The sequence below is a fragment of the Petaurus breviceps genome, unplaced genomic scaffold (genome assembly GCF_028583685.1).
Source record: "Petaurus breviceps papuanus isolate PSGF00001 unplaced genomic scaffold, PetGlider_PUasm1.0 90977, whole genome shotgun sequence".
Taxonomy (NCBI): Eukaryota; Metazoa; Chordata; class Mammalia; order Diprotodontia; family Petauridae; genus Petaurus; species Petaurus breviceps.
The window spans coordinates 48,403,586-48,409,174 of record NW_027187391.1 but is presented as its reverse complement, the minus strand read 5'-3'; positions in this window follow the sequence as shown (position 1 = coordinate 48,409,174).

The following is a 5,589-nucleotide window of genomic DNA, read 5'->3' as shown; positions in this document are numbered from 1 at the left end:
TTTGTGTCTTGTACTTCTTTGACAGACTGGTGAAACCTAGAAATACCTTAGAATAATTTATTTCAAAAATTATTAATTTAACAAATGTCAAATTTCTTTTGGATGTCAAAGAAAATGAAGGTATATTTTTTTCTCCATATAAGTTGATGAGATCCACATACAAAGCCCTTGGGGACCATAGGTTAAGAATTTCTTGTCCAGATAGTTCTTATAAGTTTACCATATAGTATTTCTTGGTTATATTAAAATAACTTTTTTCTTGCTAATTTCATCAGTCACTCTATTGTTTTTTCTGTGAGGATTCCCTTGATATGATTTATTTCCTTTCCCATAGTTGTAGTTGTTGTTGATTGGGTGAGCTTCTTTCACCTAAATTATCCTGAGGTATTTTCAGTGCCTCATTGTTTAATATCCTTCTGCTATGGCTAAATAAATTTCTTTTTGTTATCTGTTGAATGATCAATGAGTATTTCATTTTGTTCCACTATTGACCCTAAACTACCAAGGGACTGATCTGAGTCAGGCTCAGTCTGGAGTAGCCCTATCACCATGTAAACAATCAAGTACCTAGGATAGGTTCTGGAAAACCCAGTTGGGTGGTGAGGCCAAAGGCAGAAGTGAAAGAGAAGGGAGTCCCTGTAGTAATGGGTCTTCCCTCTGCCCTGTAGACCTAAATTAGGTTCCGGAATGGTTGGGGGTTGAAGGAGGAACAAAGAAAGATAGGGCAAAGGGAAAAGGGTTGATTACCCCCTTGTTCCTGAGTCCCAGACATCCCAAAGATCACAGATTCATTTGAGTTTCTGAGTATTTTGAATATAAAACAATGTGTACTTGTTTGTGGAAAGATTTCTTCAAATTTAGCTAAAAACATCCTATTTTTATTTTAAACACATAAATCATATCACTATGACGTTTCCTTAAATAATCTCCAGCTTCACTAATGATTCCCCTTAAGGTTGTTCAGTCAAATTTATGTTATACAAATTTACATTTCTTCCACAAAATAAAAACTAATAGTTTTTTACTTCCTACCCTGGTTACAAAGTGGTAATAATTCCCTGCCACACACACCCTGGCTACAGATGGCCTCTGAGGTCCCTTCCAGCTCCAAATGTATGAGTCTATTAACATGGTCAAAGCACTTTGGGCTCTGCGGAATGGCACTCGCAGTGTGTGGATTCAAGGAAGTTATTCTCAGAGCACAATGTCAGTGTATTTGAATTCTGGTGGACGGGGGATACACTCTGCAGAAACTGAGAGGGACATTTCTGCCCAATGATGCAAAGGCCCTGCATATAGAATATTGCTCAAAATAGACTTGGACTCTGCTGTCCACAACAAGGCTACCAGCTACTCTCTTACTGTTGTCATGTCACTGCTAAGCCTTCTCAGACATTATTACTACATCAGCCTCTGCCTCAGACTCTAGTTTGCCTAGAGATACTAATTTCATACCCAAACCATTATTTGACTTTCTTAAGCCTTTTCATTCCAGTGCCCTTTCCTCCAAGCTCTGTTTCCCTATCTGCTTCACAAGTTTCCATGAAAGGTGTTGACCAATACCCTTTCTTCATCTCTTCCCCCAAGCCCCACTCTGCTGTAATAATCACCTTGCAATCAGAGGCTTGGCTATTTATAGGGACACTTACAGACTTACAGGCTATTTGGGGGTGGGGTGGTGCATGATAGGGCTACTTAACAGAGCATTTAATAACTTAAGCTCCTTTGGGCTCCTAGTAGAGAGCTAACTGTGTCTCTGAAAATTGTCTGTCTCAGAGAATGATAACAACCAGATCCAAGACAGGCTCCTCTAGTTGAAGGCTAACATTTCTGGATTATAAATTGTTTATTTGTGAAACCTCCAACTACATTGTGAATTGATGACATTTAGTAATAATAATGATGAGGTTGGATTCAGCAAGCACAAGTTTTGTATTTTCCTAAGAGTGCATAAGCAACCTTGAAACCCCTAAAAGTAAAATCTTAGAATACACATTAACCCAACCAAGGAGTAACAAATGACACCCATATAAATTTTGGTTTCTGCAAACCACCTAAGACACCTAACACTTCCAAAGTACATAGACCATTTTCTAAATATTTGGAATGAAAAAACAATTTGCCAGATTCATCTCTATACTTTGAAAACATTTGCCTTTGGCTTTAAGCTAAGGAAAGAATGATGGAACAAAGGAAGAATGATGAATTAAGAATAAGAAGATCTGGTCTCCAATTCTGCCTCTGTCAGAATTGGACCTGCCCCTATGACCCTGGGCAAGTCATTTTACCCATTCTCTAGTACTCATTTCCCTTTTCTCTAAAAAGGAGGAAGTGGGACCAAATGGCTACCCAAGTCCCTCCTATCCCTAAATCTATAATTGGATTATCAAGCATTTATTAAGCACCTACACATGTCAAGCACTGTGCTAGGCAATAGAGATACAAATTCTAAGAATAAAACATATAGTACCTGACTAAGCTTTCTTCCTTCTAGAAAAATGTATTAGCTTTCCAGAATCCAGGTCATCTCCAGACACAAAGAGACATTCAAGTAGAATTTTAATGGAGGCTTTGTTATTTAGGTTCAATAAAATCTCTTGGTCTTGCCAAATTTCAGGGTGTCAAAGTTTTATTTTTTCAACCCTGTATTTTCTAGCTCCCTATTCCTGTCTTTTAGTTCCATTCACTCACTTCTTTTACCATTAATTTGGGTAAAAAAAACCACCTCAACAAATTTGTTCATAATTGTTCTAGTCAATTAAAAAATATTCAGAGCTTAGTAGGCACCTTTTATTTGGGGAGATAGAACATTGCCATCAAGAATTTTCTCATTTATTTGGGGAAGTAAGGTACACATGTGAAATTAGATAACAATAACTACTAAGCCTTATGGTATATTAAGAAGACATCAGCATGGCCAGGAGCAGTGAGGGAGGATTGATGAAGGAAGCGGGTCTTAACCTGGGCCTTGAACAATTGGTAAAATGGAGCATTTCTGTGAGAAATCTCTCTGAGCTCTAGTTCTGCATCACCAACTGCTTCTCCATTTAATTTTTCACATTGCTGTTACTTTCCTGCTCAACAAGCCCCAGTAACTCCCTATTATCTCTAGGATCAAATATAAAACCCCCCTCTTTAGCCTTTAAAATGCTATTTAACCTGCTCCCTTCCTCTCTTTCCAATTTTCTTTTACTCCTTACTCTCTTCTCTCTACAATCCATTGACATTGGCCCCCTCCAGGTTCCTTGCACTTGATGCCTTATGCATTTTCGTTGTCTGTCACTCATGCCTGGAATTCTCTCCTTCCTCATTTCTGTTTCCTGGCTTCTCTGGCTTCCTTCAGCCAAAAACCCATCTTCTGCAAGAAGCCTTTCTGATCCCTCTTAATTCTAGCACCCTCCTTCTAAGACTATCACCGATATTTTACCCCTACACCTTACTTATATGTAGCTGTTTACATGTTTTCGTCATGTGACTATGAGCTCCTTGAGAGCAGGGACTGCTTTTTGCCTTTCTGTGTACCCCCAGTGCTTATCACAGTGCCTGACACAGAGGAAGTGAGGCAGCTAGGAGGTACAATGGATAGAAAACTGGGCCTGGAGTAGGAAAGATCTGAGTTCAAATCCTGCCTCAGATACTTCCTGGCTATGTGACTCTGGGAAAATCACCTAACTTTTGCTTACCTCAGTTTATTCAACTGTGAAATGAGGATAATAATAGCACATATTTCACAGGGTTATTGTGAAGATTAAATAAGATTTTTGCAAAGGGCTGGCACATAGTAGGTACTATATAAATGCTTGTTCTTTTTCATTTCCCTCCCATTCCCCTAACAAATGCTTGTTGACTTGTTGACTGTTGGATCTGGTTTGGATCTACCTTCCCACCTTATTAAATACTGTTCTCTTTAACATGCTCTACAGTCTAGCCAAACTAGTTCCAAGGTATGGCGGAAAGAGCTGTAACCAGGTCTTCGGATCCGGGTTGAACTCCATTTATTCCCCACCCCTCTCCCTCCATTCTCACTACCTGGGGGGCAAGGTACTTTATCTTCCCGTTGCCTCATTTGTACAATAAGCAGGTGGACGGCCTCTGAGGGGTCCCTTCCAACTCTACATCTATGTCCTATGACTAACTGATTTCCAGGATTGTTTCATTTTCTATATTCATGCCCTTCTCAGGAATGAATGTACTCTCTCACCTCTGCTTCTTATAGTCCATGGTTTCTTTCAACTCTGGGCTTGAATACCATTACCAACATAGGGGTCTTTCCTGAACCCCCGAGATGCTGGTGCCTTCCTCCAAATATAACTTAGCATTTATTTTGCATATATCTTATCCCTACTTATATACGTCCATGTCTCACCATTTTTTCTCATGAGGAAAAAAAGCTGACATTCATTTTTGGTTTTGTATCCCTAGCTTCCTAGCACAGTGTCTGGAACACAGTAGGTGTTTAATAAATGCTTGCTGACTAGACCAATTGATTGATTTTATATTTATCACTCCATATAACTTGCCTATAGATGAGTACCCCTGGAAAACCAGGCTTAAGGCCATTGTGAGCCTCAGAGAGAAAAGCATGAAGGATAATAACTTTAGCTATTACTCTTGATTCAAATTGGAGTCTAATGGTAGCATTAATGAACAAAGATGGCTAGTGCCACCAAATCCAATTTTAAGCTTAAATCAGAACTTTGAGAAATGTAAGTCAATCTATTTCAAAGAGATGAGGGTCCAATGAGAGCAAAAGCTGACCCAGTAAGCTGAAATAGTCTCTTCTGACTTAACATCTGCTGGTGTTGGGCTTTGGCTTCGCCCACCCAGGAACGCCAAAAACTGTTGGGGTTTCCTGGTGTGTTGTGGTGGAATCGTCTCAAAAAATTTAGAGTCAGACCACCTCTAATCCAAATGTAGGCCTTTATTGAGATTGACACCTCTCATGAAGCCAGCTAAGTTCCAAGAGGAACCAGCAACTTCAGAGAAAGCAAGAGGGATTTTTATAGGGTAAAGATGTAATCACATAACAGAAATTATGAATATTAAAAGGCAGGATGGGTTTATTAAGAGGTTAGGCAATAGGGGAGGGGTCCTAGCCACAGTGGAACTGTGCATGCAATTACCCACAATGCATACAGAAAACCCACTGAGGGGTATGTAAATATGATAACGGTATTATAATAAGCCACTCTACATCAGTTCTCTATTACTGCACAGGTGCCTACTTAGGGAAAGTCCCTTCTATTGTTTGGGGGTTCACATCCTGCATGGGCATCCTGGTGGGGCTGCTTTCTGATTGGCTGAGTATTGTGATCCTGAGACTAGATGGATGTAGTTATCGTTGAAAGCATGGACATACTTGTTGTTTCCATGGGAAATATGAAGAATGGGTCTGGGAGCAGTGGATCCCATCACATGGACATGCCTGCTGTTCTGTGAGAAACATGAGTTCATGGGCACACCTGTTGTTCTAGTGAGTAGTGAGGCATATATGAAGTTAGGAAATTGAGTGGGGGTGGGGTAGGGGAGTGTGCAGCTAGGTAGGGCCTATAAGGAAGTTAGAATATTGGGGCTACGGACAGCTTTATT